This window comes from Lissotriton helveticus, chromosome 5_1, assembly GCF_964261635.1.
Source record: "Lissotriton helveticus chromosome 5_1, aLisHel1.1, whole genome shotgun sequence".
Classification (NCBI taxonomy): domain Eukaryota; kingdom Metazoa; phylum Chordata; class Amphibia; order Caudata; family Salamandridae; genus Lissotriton; species Lissotriton helveticus.
The window spans coordinates 1,393,320,884-1,393,336,892 of record NC_136065.1 but is presented as its reverse complement, the minus strand read 5'-3'; the positions used below and the strand labels follow the sequence as shown (position 1 = coordinate 1,393,336,892).

The following is a 16,009-nucleotide window of genomic DNA, read 5'->3' as shown; positions in this document are numbered from 1 at the left end:
CACTCGAACCGAGGCCCGGTACATGCGCATGCCTGGAGTGTACCCCAGGGCATATACCAATTGCCCCATAGGGCGGGTGCAGTGCCGTACAGAAAGTGACAGGGAGCTCGCTAGTACTCGCCTCAGTAGGGCCAATGTGCCTGATTGTGTGGATAGGAACCAGAGTGAGTGTCGTGGGCTCATGTGAAAAGCCAGCAAAGTTAGGAACATATAACAGAAACAGAAACAAATTAAACTCAATACTCGTAAACCCCTTAGCCCCCAGCCTGCCTCCCTGCCCGGAGGACAAGAAACCGTCCTCCACCCCAACTGAGCAGAGTGCTTATAGTCCCAACTCATGAATATTGTTCAAGGGGGTGAGACTTCTGTGGTCGCTGTCGAAACCCTCCCTTCTGAGAGTGACCTCGCAGTGCCGTTTATGACTAGGAGTCCTACCTGCTTGGATCTTTTCTTGTGTGACCAGTGTCTTACCATGGTCAACCATCTGCGACTATTAGTCAGTAGTCTCACCGTCTACCCTGGTGCCTGACGAATCTCGTCTTCTTGAGGAAGAGTAGGCATGTGTCGTATTTCAATATACAAACACCAAGGTGATGGGTACCAGTGTCAGTGTCTACCGTGCCACGTATCGTGTTCAGCGTGTTTCGTTGGTTGCCTAAGGGCTTTTATTGCTGTTGTTCCGTTGCTGGTCACGATTCCGGGGCCCTCTCGCCGGTCTCCATCCCTCTAGCCAGTCCTGGGCATCCCGCGGTGAGTCAAAGAACCATGCTTTCCCTTCAGATTCGACTAGCAGTTTTGCTGGAAAAATCATGGAGTATTTGAGCTCCTGAGCTCGTAGTTCCTTTTTTACCTCCGTGAAGCCTCTTCGTTGTTGAGCCACAGCCGCCGTGTAATCTGGGTAGAAGTTGACTTCAGAATTATCAATTTTGATTGATGGGTGCATGCGCGCTGCTTGTAAAATGGCGTCCCGGTCTATGAAGTTGAAAATGCGGGCTAAGATGGGCAGAGGTGGAGCCCCTGGTTTCGGCTTCCCTCCGGGTACTCGATGGGCTCTTTCCACCGAGAAATATTTCGACAGACCTTTGGGCTGGAGCTGATTATGTATGAGGTCTTCAACGTACAGATCTAGGGCCGGGCCACCTTCGGATTCAGGTACACCAATAAGGCGCACATTATTACGTCTCGTGCGGCCTTCTTGATCGTCCTTAGTCCTTAGCATGGCGTTGTCGTCTTCAAGCCTTTGGACTCTACGTTGTAGGTCTGATGTGTCTCCCACAAGGTCGGTAGTCGTCTTCTCAACTTCCACGAGACGATCTGTCATTTTCGCAAAGTCCGCCCTAATCAGGGAGATGTCGGTAGATATGGTACCCATGGAGGATTGCATCGTCTTTAGGGCCACCATCATAATGTCCTGTAGGGTGATCTTATCAGCGTTACTTGTATTGCCCGTTGGCTGGGGCGGCGTTCGCGGTGCTTCCCCTCCCACCGTGCCTGGCGGGTCTTTGTGATAGGCAAACTTGTCTAGTTTCGAGCTCTGCTGGCCCCTGATCCCCCTGCCACTCATTATGGAGGTCGTCAGTTACAGTGCATAGAGTACTGGTTGGGGCGCCCAGCGCAGTGTCCCCATAACACCCTGTATAGCGTCAGTCACCCTAGACGCCGGGAGAGTCGTGCGAGTGAGTCTTGGTCTGCACCCAAATGAGGCTTGTGCCCCCTGACTAGTGCTGTCTAGGTCGTTGCGTGTATGACTGATAGTGAAACAACGGTAGAAATGGCTTTGCAGGGGTCCCTTAGTGCTGAGTCAGAGTAGGACAGTAGCCGATGGGTGGGCAGGATGATGAAACCCTGGGGGGATCCCGAGGCCCTACGATGGGTCGGACTCCACTGTCCAGTGCCGGGAAACACGCCTTCTCTCCTCACCTTCACGGTCCCTTAGGCCCCAGGGGGCCGCCCCGTCACTTATGTGGGGTCCGTTGCGTGTCTCTCCCTGCCCGCGTGGACAGACGAGATTAGGCCGGATCACTCTCACCGCCCCCTGGTATGCTGTAGGCGCCGCCGAGCTTGGCCTTCTGGGTGTAGCACTCTCGCGTGTGGAGGCGGCCGCTGCAGCGTGTGGGTCTCGTTGGGCTTGACCTGCACCAGAGACCCCGGCTCCTGTCGCCAAAATAGGCCGTAGTCTTCTTTACGGTGTAGCTACCCACGTACACCACGGACAGGGATATGGGTGGGATTAATGTGCACCGGAAGGTCTGGCGCCCCTATTCATGCAGTGTAGGACCCGCGATGAGCACGGGTTGATGGCTGCTGCGGCGTGCAGGTCCCACTGGGCTTGCGTTGTTCCAGAGTCCCCGGCTTCAGGCGCCGAAATAGGCCGGAGTCTTCTCCACGGCGTAGCTCCTCAAGCAGACCACGGATAATGATACGGGTAAGATCAATGTGCACCGGAAGGTCCGCCGCTTCTGGTCACGCAGTTTAGCAGCTGCGATGGGTACAGATTAATGGTCGGATCATTAGAGGAGGGTCCCTCAGTCACAGAGCTCTCTTAGATTGTGGCCATCTTGGCTGGTAGCTAGCCACGCCCCCCCCCGACTTCAGGCTTACTTAATGAATCCCGCTAGACACAAAATTAAGTATAAGAACACTACCGGAGTTTTCACCTCAGAAATCCAAGCGAGAGAGTACAATGACTCACTAAAATCAGATACTGGTGCAAGTATCTCATTACTTTGCTACCACTAGCTCCTAATAAAGGACCTAGAAGGGAAATAGCGGATTAGAATTTGATGTGGACTTTGATTTTGATTAACAATTGCGTTAGTAATTTAATTTAAATCCACAGTTTAATTGAAAGAAGGTCACTGGGTAGGGTAGAGGTAGTAAAATCATTAGTAGCAATGTCAGGTTGGTGGATATAAATGTATAGATAAACACTAGGTGATTCTTTTGGTAATGGAGGGAACGCGACTGCCAGACACTATCACAGAGTCCATAAGCCTACTTGCCTTGTTGGGTGGAGGGGGGGTGGGGGAGGGCTGAGAGGGGAGGGGGATAGGGGGTGGTACAGGGGGGAAAAACGGGGAAAAACTCATCATCAGAATAAAAATGAAATCAGATATGGCTATAATGGGAAGGAAAAGCAGATGCCAATGGGAAAGGGGAGGTAGCACAGTGAACAGAATAGAGACAAAAAAAACTAACTTTTATGCGTATAGTTACAATTAATGTTTGTGGTTTAAATGATGCAAGAAAAAGAAGGGAACTGAGAGAATATTTTAAAACATTGCAAGCTGATTTAATTTGTCTCCAGTAGACGCATATCGAGATATCGCGGAAGCTTCTTTTGGAACAACTGGGCTATAATTTAATGGCCTGTACGACCCAGGGTACAAGGACACGTGGGGTAGCGATACTGACATGAGGAAATACTGTTAGGCTGAAAAAATAACAGGTAGATAAATATGGCCGATGGATCTTGGCTGAATGTCAAATACAAATTTTTAATTTCACATTATGCTCTATTTACGCACCTACAGTTGATGACCCGGAGGCCCTAATTCATATAAATACACAGTTGACCAATTGGCCGCTCCCGATTATAATGTGCGGTGATTTTAATATAAATGGCCTTGACGGGTTGTGGCAGAATGATCCGAGCAGATTCAAAGGCAGAAAGAAAAAAATCCATAGAGCTTTGGTCAATCTTATGTTGGATAATGGACTAGTCGATACTTGGGAGCAGTTAATGGGAGGGGGAGGCAGCACATACTACTCGGCACCCCATAAAAATCTAGCACGGTTAGATTATTTTTTGATCTCTCCCTCGTTGGTGTCAATAGTAAAAATCAAAAAGCTACTGAGATTGATGTCAGATCATAACCCACTTTCTTTGGAAGTCTCTCTACTAAATCTATGTAAAAGTATAACCTCATGGAAATTTGAGAGAGCATTACTCCAGGATGGAAGTACTGGTAAAGATCATAAGTGCCAAAGGGGATGTGACGGGGTGATACAAAATCTAGCCCAGGCTAAAGCAGCAGTTGGTGAAGTTTACGCGGCAAAAGCAGCGGGAAAATATTTAGCAAGGAGGGAAGAGCAATATGAATACAGCGAACAAGTTGGAAGGATTTTAGCGATAAGAACTCGACAGGCAGCTACTAGGGGGCAGATAACAGAAATGATTACAGAGGCAAGGGCAGTAGTTAAAAGTCCAAAAGAAATATGTTCAGTATTCCAAAACTTTTACAAAAAATTATATAGCCAGGAGGGAGAAGAATCAGAAGGGGGGAAATGGAGAGTTATCTTGAGGCGGCTTCACTAGATAAAATCACTGAGGAAGACAAGAACATGTTGGAGGTAAATTTTACCCGAGAAGAAATATTAATGGCCTTTAAGGGCTTGCCGTCGGGGAAGGCTGTAGGACCTGATTTAATACCGTTAGAATTCTATAAGAAATTCTTCTTAATCCTAGAAGGTGATATTAATACACTCATGGTTTCAATTCAGAATGGAGCTGAGCCACCGGGGTTCTGGGGAGAAGCGTCAATGGTGGTTTTTCTAAAGAGGAATAAAATTTCTACTGACCCCGGGTCATACAGACTGATCAGCTTGATGAATAGTGACACTAAGGCTTATTCTAAAGTAATGGCTAATCGTCTGAGTTTGGTAATAGGCAAGGTGGTGTCCCATCGTCAGCACGGGTTCATCCCAGGTAGGGGGACAGCTGATCATATTAGAAGGGTCTTTACTCTGTTTGATGGAACGGCAGCCTCACAAGACCCTATGTCCTTAATATTACTGGACGCTGAAAAAGCATTCGATAGGGCCTCGTGGGGTTTTCTGTGGGCAACAATGAGTAAACTTAACTTTGGGAAGAGGTGCTTAAGCGGGTTAAAAGCTTTATACAGATGTCCGACTATAAGGGTGAGAGTAGCGGGGGAACAGAGCGAAATTATAAAAATCGAGCGGGGAACCAGACAGGGGTGTCCCTGTTCCCCGCTGCTCTTTGCCTTTTATATAGATTCTTTTATAAGACACATAGAAATAAACATGGATGTCTGCCCAATTGTTCTGAATGGCTATGAGACCAAAATTCTGGGATATGCAGATGATTTGGCAATCACATTATCAGCTCCAGTAACAGAGTTAGAGGAAATAGAGAAAGAGGCAAAAAGATATGGGCTCCTGTCAGGATATAAACTAAATCAGGCAAAAACACAGATAGTTGTAAATCAATTTGTTACGATAAATGACGAGAGAGTAATAGAATCGGCTGTCTATCTGGGCATTACGAATACTTCTAACTTATCCAAGGTGGTTGAGGAAAATCTGGCCCCTGTGATCAGAAAGGCTAAATTAGATTTGGATAGGATGGACAACCTACATTTAACAATAATCGGACGCTGCAATGTTATCAAGATGTTATTTCTCCCCAAAATCTTATATTTCTTCCGAACAATCCCCATAATATTTAATAACAAGTGGTTCAAGGAAATTGATGGGATCTGCAACCGATTTATATGGGCAAAGGGCAGAACCCGGAGGGCCATAAAACTTATGGCGCTCTCTAAGGAACGGGGAGGTCTGGCTGTGCCAGACTTTAAGGGTTACTATCTGGCAGCAGCTCTGCATTATCTCAGAGGACTCTTAGGGGGAAGTACGAAGGATATCTGGAGAGATGGGGGTGCTAGCCCGGACATATATGATTTATTGGTTCGGGACTCTAATAAGGGATTGCTCACATTTAAGGAGCTAAACTATTATAAGAGAACAAAGTTTACGGTCTTCGGTGCTGCTATATCAGTTTGGTCTACTGTTCGGAAAAAGATTAAGCTAGGGCGAATTAATTTTTACACCCCTTTATATAAAAATGAACTCCTCCTGGAGGTGTTCCATGATCAAGTGATGAAGCGTTGGGATAAATCTGGGGTGGGCACAATAGGAGATATCACGGATGATTCAGGTCTAATTTCTTTTGAAAGGGCAAATAAATTATACAAGTTAGATCGTAGAGATTTTTTTAAATACTTGCAGATAAGGTCAGTAATACAAAGGAAACTGGCAGAGAATTGTAATTTCAAAAGAACCGATTTGATGGAATTCATTCAAAATGAGAAGGAATGCTCAATCTCACAACTGTATGGGGCATTGTGTCAATATAAGATGATGATAGGATAAAATCTTTTGATAAATGGAGAACAAAATTAAATTTAGTCAGAAATGAGGGGGAAAAATCACTAAAATTTACAAATTCTATTGTTAAAGTGGCAAACTTACAGGTACAATGCTATAAAACTTTTTATGAATTGTATTATACACCACACAGAATAGCACGTTGGGGGGGAACGAATGGGATATCCTGCCCGAGATGCCAAAGCCTGCAGGCTGATACAATTCATATGTTTGCATCATGTCCTAATTTAGATCCTCTTAAACATGCGATTGTAACATTTCTTAATGATGAATTGAGGATCTCTGTTAGGCTAACAAATGTGGTTATGATTTTGGGGGTAGGAAATGATGGACAGGACATACCGCATCAAGAATTTATATTTATCGCAATGGCTTTAGTTAGACTTTGCATAGCAACTTTATGGAAGGATCCTAATGCTCCGTCATTTCACCAATGGCTTTCAAGAATGTTAGGTATGTACACTCTGGAAAAAGCTCTATATGAAAAAAAGGGCGGAAAGCGATGCAGATCGGTAAACGGATCTGGGCACCGGTAGAGCAATGGAAACTGAAATTGGAGGGGTAATGGATAAAAAGATATTTTCATTAACCCCTTCGACGCTCATGACGAGCTGGGCTCGTCATGAGGTAGCCTCCTCGCACGCTCATGACGAGCCCAGCTCGTCATGAAACATGCGGTTTTGAAAATCTCAGCACAGGAGCGGAATTTCGCTAGCGCGCATGCGGTTAAGATAGGAAAACAGCCTGTATTGCTTAAACTGGGTATGAATTGAATAATATTATAAACTGGCTTTTTCTGTTGCTAGCCCTTCTAACTCCATCCCTTCTGCTAATATTTTGCATTGTATTATGTGTTTAGAGAAATGTAAATGTTTATGATGAGCATTGGCTGTATGTTATAAATATATGGAACGGAATAATCGTTAGAATTGTATTATCTGATGATGAATACAAAAAATGAAAAATAAAATAAAATCCTGCAACCAAATCAGGTATTGGACTGTGTGAGGAGGACATGGGTGATGCAAGCGACCTGGACCTCTCCCCAGATACTGACATGCTATCTCCCCCTAACCTGCCTATGGAGGAGGGGGCTTCTATTGCAATGGTAGTGCGCAGGGCTGCGGAGGTCTTGGACCTGCAGCTTCCAACGGTGGCAGTCAAGACTCATTTTTTGATGGAGGTACTGCAGCCTGGTGTCTCCACTTCAGAATCCTTACTGCCGTTCAGCGAGGCCTTGACCACCATTCTACTGTGAGCCGGGTCTAAGCCTAGCACAGGGGCTCATGTGAATAAAACTATTGCCAGTTGCCACCGCCCTGCACCGGAGGACCCTTGTTTTCCTCTCCACCCATCCCACACACAAAGAGCTTGGTGGTCCAAGCCTCCACTTCCTGTGGCGGGACAGCTTTGGTAAAAAGATCTTTATTTCCACCAGCCTAGCATTGCGGTCGGTAAACACTGCATGCTAGGTAGAGCAATTTCTTCAATGGTGACCGTTAGGCGCCAAGTCTGGCTGAGGACATCTGGCTTTACAGGGGATGTCTGAGCTAACCTTATGGAAAACCCCTTTGATGGCAATTTCAGAGAAAAGGCATATGCCGTGCTTGAGCGCTTCAAGGACTCGCAGCCTAAAGCCCAGTCCATAAGCCTCACCACGTCATCCCGGCCTGTATCTGCCTTATGCCCCTTTCGTAGCTATGGAAAGGTCTTCCAAGCGCGCCAGTCCTTTTCCAGCCAATGGCTCCACAAGTTAAGCCCCACATCGCAGGTTGTATGGCCAGGTGTCAGAGCAAGCCACAAACTCCTCCTCCAGGGCAAAACCTTCCTAGTCCGATCCCTTTGGATCATGGCTATCCACTTGGTGGTAGGATACGCCATCACCTCCACCACTGGTGAGAAATCACCCCGGACAGGTGGGTGTTGCAAATAGTCAGAAGGGGCTACTCTCTACCCTTCGAGATGACCCCTCCCTCCATGCCTCAAGCTTACCATTGGCTGATGGAGCATCACCTTGCCCTACTTCACGAGGAAGTCAATACTCTCTTGGCCAAGAGAGCTATAGAGAAGGTTCCCAGGAAAGCAATAGGCAGTGCTTGCTATTTTCGCTATTTTCTGGTTCCAAAGAAGGATGGAGGCCCTGTCAGGTCATGTCTGACGTGAATCACGGGAGACTATGTGGTAGCATTGGACTTACAGGGACGCTTATTTCCCTGTCCCCCTCCTTCCTGCCTATCTTCAATTGCAGTTTACTGTGGGCCAAGAGCACTTTCAGTTTACCGTGCTCCCCTTCGGCCTTACCAGTGCCTCTTGGGTGTTCACAGAGGTGATGCGGTGGTCGTAGCACATCTGTGGAGATCAAGGGGTCCAGTCTTCCCTATCTCGACGACTGGTTGTTGAAGGTGGGCTTTCTAGGCTGTCATATCCCACCTCCAGAAAACACCAAACCTCCCACATTGCTGGGGTTCTCTATCAATGTGCGGAAGTCAAACCTGACTCCCTCTCAGAGGCTCATTTCATCAGAGCAGTTCTGGACACAGTGCAGTTTTGGGCTTATCCTCCCAAGCGGAGAGTCCAGTATATTCAGGCTACGATACCAATATTTCAATGTCTGTCCTGTATTTCAGTGAGAATGACTCTGAGGCCGTTGGGCCTCATGGCCTCCTGCATCCAGCTTGTGGACCATGCCAGGTGGCACATTTGGGCTCTGCAGTGGGACCTGAAGTTCCAGTGGGCACAGCATCGGAGGAGTCTCACCGACCTGGTTCAGATCTCGGAGGGCACCGTTAACGACCTGGGGTGGTTGCTGACAAACCGCAATTGGGTCAGTGGCAGACTCCTCTTCCTTCCCCATCCTTATCTCACAGTAGTGATGGATGCTTCACTTCTGGGATGGGGCAGCAGTCTGGGAGAGGTGGAAATCAGAGAACTCTGGTCTCCGGCGGAAGCCAGGCTCCATTTCAACCTCTCGGATCTTCGTGCGATCCGATTGGCACTGAATGCCTTCTTACCATCCCTCAAGGGAAGGCTAGTTCAAGTGTTCACAAACAACACTACTGCCATATGGTACTGCAACAAACAGGGCGGTGTGGGGTTGTGGACCCACTGTCAAGAGGCCCTGCATCTCTGGACTTGGCTGGAACAGCAGGGCATTCCCTGGTGGTTCAACATTTGGCCAGTTCTCTGAATGCTAAATCGGATAAACTCAGCCTTTGGTGCCTTGCGGATCACGAGTGGTGTCTCCATCCACAGGTATGCAAAGTCTCTTCCAACAGTGGGGAGAGCCTTGGTTAGAGCGTCTTCCCCATCTGGATAAAAAAAGCACGTTGTTTTTCTACCTTGACCACACTAGAACGTTCCGGGTGAACAAACAGCTTTTCGTTGTATACTTTGGAGCAAAGAAAGGGCGTGCTGTTCAGAAGATGACCGTAGCATGTTGGATCATCCTCTGCATTAAAATATGTTACGCCTTGGCAAAGAAACAGCCTCCTGAAGGTCTTAGGTCCCATTCTACCATTGCCAAGGCAGCCACAACAGCTCTTCAGCGCGGTGGTTTGGTTTGTGACATTTGCCTGGCACCCACGTGGGCATCTCCTCACACGTTTACCAAGCATTCCTGCCTGGATAAACAAGTCTGCAGGGATGGCCTTTTTGGACATTCTGTTCTGCAGAATTTTTTGGTTTGTAGTTTCTACTCAGTATCTCTTGGTATTGCTTGGGTATCTGTTCAAAGGTAAGGAATCTTCGGCTAGATATCTATATCAGATGGACAAGTTACTTACCTTCTGTAATGCCTTATCTGGTAGAGACATGATCTAGCCACAGATTCCTTACCGACCCACACATCCTCCCCACACTGCGGATTAGTTTTAGTGTCAAGGCTGTTTCACTTCAGAGTTCTAGTTGTTTTTTAACACACCATGGTCAGTCACGTCATAGCTCCGTGCTTCTGGCGTGGAAAGTTGTGAAAAATACTCACGTCAGAGTGCGGGGTGGTGCCTATGTAGACGACGCGGGCATCAGTCGTCACACGGAGATGACCAATACCACCTATTGGCGCACTGGGTGCTGCAATCAAAAATCTTCCGGTTCCAGCCTGATGCCTCGAAGTTCAAAGGTAAGGAATCTGAGGCCAGATCATGTCTCATCCAGATAAGGAGTTACCAAAGGTAATTAACTTGTCCATTGGTGCTAGACTTATGTCAATTGGCATCCTTTGCCCTATGCCCTTTTTCCGTACACAAATAGCACCAATGTTTCTTGTTAGAGGAAGAGGATTGAGACCCACTGCCAGAGGATGGATTTTGGGGACCTTCTGAAGACTCTTTCTTGTCTTTAGCTTTCTCTCAATCTTTCTCTTGGGCCTTAGAAGATTCTTGCTTCTTCTGGTCACCACTACCATGAGAATACTGTCCGATTTATCTGCCTTCTTGGCCAATTCTTGGGGTGAGGTCAGATCTGAGTCCACCAGGTACTGGTGCAGTTGTTGACTCTGACAGTTATTAAGGATGTGCTCCCTCGCTAGTAAATTGTACAGTCCTTCATAATCATGCACGTTACTTCTATGAAGTTAGCCTTCCAGAGCCTTAAGAGCACTAGCTACAAAATCTACCCAGTCTTTAGTGTGTGCCTTCTGTGTGTCCCTAAACCTAACCCTATATTGCTCAGTGGTTAACCCAAACCCATCTATGAGGGTACTCTTCAAGACTTTATAAATGTCTGCATCGTCTTCCTTTACAGTCAAGAGATTATCTCTACCCTTGTTAGCAAAGGAGGGCCACAGGATAGATGCCCACTGCCCCTGAGGAACCTTCTGAGCTTTGCAGGCCCTCTCTAAAGTAGTAATCCACTTATGGATGGCATCACCCTCCTGGTAAGGATGGACTAATCTGCTCAAGTTCCTGGTGTCAAATGAGTGTTCCCTAACTCTAGGTTCACTAGTGCTGCCACCATAGGACTCTAATCCCAAATTCTTCCTAGCCTTCTTAACTTCCATGGTTTCCTTATCTAAGGCCAACTGTTTCTTCTTGATTTCGAACTTGATTTGATTTGAGCTTTCTAAGGAATCCTCCCCCTTGCTAGAGATGGAGTTCCCTATGAAAGTGGCAGAGGAGGTTGAATTAACTGAGGAGGACCTGGACCTCCTGTGAACTCTTTGCACCCTCCCAGGAACAATAAAGGGGACCCTACCTCTAGAACCTCCATCTCTGTCACTAGAACTATTCCCTGGCGGTTTAGAGTTCTCCATTAGGGGACTTCAGACTCCTCCTGGGCATGCTCAGAAGCAGAGTCATGGTTGTTGGACACTCCTGGCTTCTTCCCGAGTATCATCACCAATACCTAAGAGGTTCTAGACGTCACCCTGCAGGATTATTTCCAAGAGATGATCTTTGTAACGGTTGCTACCATTCTTAAGTTCCCTAGATGCACACAGGGTCCTTACTTCCTGGAACCGAAGACCACTCTGTAGGAGAGTAGGGTCTGCTTCCTATGGTCACCCCCACTTTTTGCTGTGATTTTCTGGTTTTTCGACTTTAGTGTGGCTGTGGGCCTGCTAATCAGACCCACAGCCCAGCTGTTCTCTCTAAATTGAGACCATGTACTTTAGGTACATACCTGATTGGGTATTGGGTCACCTTTGTGAGCCCCTGTATAGTGTACCATAGGTACCCAGGGCATAGGTGCATCCAAGGCCTGTTAAACTTTCAAAGATTGGTGAATGGGTTGTGCTATGACCATTGACAGCCAATCGAAATTGTCCAGTAGAACTTACTTGATAAAAGTATTTTCTATGTGCCTAGCTAATGATAATTTTTCATGTAACCACCACTTAGATTAAGTGGTAAAACCGTGCAGGCTTTAATCTCAACCGCTGCACACCAATGTACGAGGCTGGCTTAGTATATGGTGTACACATAATCAAGTGATACACCTTCCACTAATCCAGGCAACCCTCATGGTGATTTTAGGTGTCTTTGATAACCAATAGAAAGCTCTCAAAGTGGTAGGCTTATCTCAGAGGAGTGTAAAGCAGCTTGTTTTACCACATTTAATTTAATAAGCAGATTAGATGAGATGAAAAAGAACCACACATGTTTTATAAAAATAAGTCTATTTATTACACAACACAATCACAAACACATTGGTATATTTCCTACCCAGAGATATCAACAATACACACAATACTTCAAAATAATCAGATAAGTAGCACAAATATACAGTGGTCTTCAGGGGGAGACCAAACCATATACTAAGAAAGTGGAATGCAAACTGCAAAGGAGAATGTGACTTGGACCAGAGAGATTCAGAGGAACTGGTGACACAAGAAACCAGCCAAGGTAAGTTCCTAGGAACCCCACAAAGGATATGCGCAGATTGGAAACACAGCCACGTGCACAATGGAAGTCAATAGAGAAGTTGCAGTTACAGTTTTAAAGAGGAAGGATCCTTCTTAGAGGATTCCAAAAAACTCTTTGGAAGATAGCAGGTTGGAGGGCCACCCCACCCATGGATGCCCCAGGAACAAGGTTACCTGCACCCTGAAAGCCGGGTGCATAGGGGTGAAGTGACATCGGTACCTGCTGTAGACAACACTGGAAGACTTTGAAGAAGATGCCTCTTGAGAAGCCTGCGAAGGAGTCCAGTGGAATCCAAGGGTGGATTCTTGAAGAGGAGAAACTGCAAACTTAGAAGACAGAGTCTATGCCACTCGGAGGCGATCAGGAGGCATGGAAGCACAATGTCCACCGATGCTGGGAGGTTCAGAAGTGAAGACAGTGACGGTGTCACTGCAGCTGTGAGGATCAGGCAATGCTGAGGAAGACCAGGAGCCGTGCACGCGCTGTCGCACGTGGGATGTTGGTGTCTAGAAGGTCAATGTCTGGCAGGAGCACCAACAAGCCTTGGTAGCATAAAAAGATGAGGAAAGTGAAAAGATGGGACCAGCAAGGTCCATGGGACTCACCAAGTGCAGAAGAGTTAAATAAGGCCCAGAGCAAGCAAGGGAGCCCACTGAAGCAAAGGAAGACCATTGAGAGGACGCACAGGCTGAAGCCGCAGGAGTCACAAGAGGACCTCAGGCAGCTCACCCAAGGTGGAGGCTGTAGGAGAGTAGGGTCTGCTTCCTATGGTCACCCCCACTTTTTGCTTTTCCTTACTGGTTTTTGGCTTAGATGTGGCTGTGGGCCTGCTAATCAGACCCACAGCCCAGATGCACTCTCTCTAAATTCACACCATGTACTAGGTACAACCACAATTGGAAATTGGTTCACCTTATCAGCCCCTGTAAAAGTGCACCCTAGGTGCCCAGGGCATAGGTTTAACCAAGGCCTACCAGGGGCTGCAGCATATATTATGCCACCCCTGGCTGGCCTCTCAAACTGACACAACTGGCTGATCACTCAGCTGGGGCAAGGTCGTGTAATCACCCCTTGCTTAGGTATAGTATTCCTATATCTACCCTTATATATAGGCACACAGTAACCTATAAGTCACTTCTATGACAGGCCTTAACAATCCTGGAGGCAGAGTGCTTGGTTATGTGTGAGATGGCGCCCTAGCATGAGCTGAGCCTGTCTGCAGCTTTCGGAACCATGTCCTTATAGCTGTTCTATGATATCGCCATACCATATACTCTTAAGTGGGGGCCTTTCAATCGCGAACAATTGCGGCGGACGGAGGGCATACCTGCTTCCCCTGCAGACCTGGAAAGCAGCTCCTGGGTGGGACACACTGTGAGTCTCCCCGCCGCAGTTCAGCACCATCCTGCGGCCGGAGACTACAGCTCCCAGCGAGCCTTGCGGGCACTTCCGCTTTCCCGCCCTCATCGCGCCCGAAGGCGCTACTAAAGTTCAGACGCTCCCTCGGTGGAGCGGGGGGCCATTCAATCGCGAACAATTGCAGCGGACGGAGGACATACCTGCTGCCCCTGCAGACCTGGAAAGTAGCTCCTGGGTGGGACACGCTGTGAGTCTCCCCGCCGCGATTCAGCACCATCCTGCGGCCGGAGACTACAGCTCCCAGCGAGCCTTGCGGGCACTTCCGCTTTCCCGCCCTCATCGCGCCCAGAGGTGCTACTAAAGTTCAGACGCTCCCTCGGTGGAGCGGGGGGCCATTCAATCGCCAACAAATGCGGCGGACGGAGGACATACCTGCTGCCCCTGCAGACCTGGAAAGCAGCTCCTGGGTGGGACACGCTGTGAGTCTCCCCGCCGCGGTTCAGCACCATCCTGCGGCCGGAGACTACAGCTCCCAGCGAGCCTTGCGGGCACTTCCGCTTTCCCGCCCTCATCGCGCCCGGAGGTGCTACTAAAGTTCAGACGCTCCCTCCGTGTCGCGGGACGCGCGCGGGACCAGCCGGGCTAAGCCCGGGCAAAGGGCGGGCCCTCTGTGGCCCTCAGAGGCCAGAAGAGACTGGGCTGAGCCCACAGACCCTGATTTTGTTATGATTTGCTCTAGACTTGATTGAATCACATGAGACTTCGGTATTTTGTTCATAATTTTTAACTGTGCAAAGTGCTTAAGATATTTTGTGATTGTCATTTATTGCATATATCTCCCACTGTGTAGGGACAAGACTGTACAATGTCCAAAACTAAAATAGATAAGTCTGCTTCCGCTTTGGGCACCATGGATAACTATCTTGTTAAAAAGGAGAACCAAATCAACAATGAGAGAAGGGCTTCCATGGGACGAGTCGATCTCCCCTTGTTACACCATGAGGCTTCGCCTCCATTGGGGGTCATCGCAGTGGAAAACAGTGATGTTACATGTGATCAGGCCATTATAACCACAGTAATACAGGTACATAGGGAGACACTTGACGTCCTGCCTGACACTTCTATCGAGGAATCAGAGCAGGTGTCACCAATAACTAGACCTGTGAGATCCTGTAGAAAACTGCAATCTAAACGTGGGGGGAAGCATAGCAAAAAAAAAACAGACCCCCCACAAGTAGCTTGCAATGGCCCTATTATAGGACCTTATCCTGTGGAGGGAAATAAAGAGGAGGGTACGCTCATACATTCTGAGCAATTTGCCCTACTTGCTAGCTCTATAGTGGCAAAAATAGAGGCTAAAATGGAAGATCTGTTGAGACCCCTGACCACTAAGCTGGACACTGTCTCGCTAGAAGTGGATAGACTGGGTGGATTATTGTCAGCATATCTGGCAACAGCTCCAGCTGCCCCACCCAAGGTCGCTGATAAGGGTCTGAGTGCAAGGAGAGAGAATGTTCAGCAGATCGGTCGGCAGGTTTCTGCCAATGGATCTGCTCCCCCTGTTAAGGGTCAGAGTGTCAGGAGAGAGAATGTGCAGCAGATCTGTCGGGAAGTTCCTGCCAATGGATATGCTCCCCCTGCCCAACAACCAGTAACTGCACAGAATAGACAATCTACAGTAGAGTCTGATGGCAGGCCTGACTTCAAACATATAAGGAAAAGTCGTAATATTAATTTGCCCCCGGATTGTGCTCCTTATGTGGCGGTATTAACAAATGTTCCGCCTATTGATGATCTTTCTGCCCAGCCTCATGGGGAATCTCACGATTCCTTAAAAAATAAAACAGTTGCGTGGCTGAATAAAAACTGTGGTTTTCCAACTAAATACTCTGACCAAATATTATCAACACGCAGGGTGAACTGGATTGGACCGTCTGTTAAGACCACCAGTGGGGATTGTATTGTTGTAAATTTTAAGCACCCGCAACATGTGGCAACAGTATTACTAAGGGCGGCCTCACTAGTTTATAACAAGAATAGTGTATGTGTACGCCCACTCGGATATTTCTATGCCCATCTGATTGTTGCATCTACTGACTCCA

The 16,009-nt window shown here is 47.6% G+C and overlaps 1 protein-coding gene across 12 annotated transcripts in view; it reads left to right on the top strand.

Annotated features, from left to right (window-relative positions):
* The window catches only part of SYCP1 (synaptonemal complex protein 1), a 6,803,167-nt gene that overhangs the window by 5,372,886 nt on the left and 1,414,272 nt on the right, over nucleotides 1-16,009 (top strand). The gene's annotated exons all lie outside the window — the stretch shown is intronic.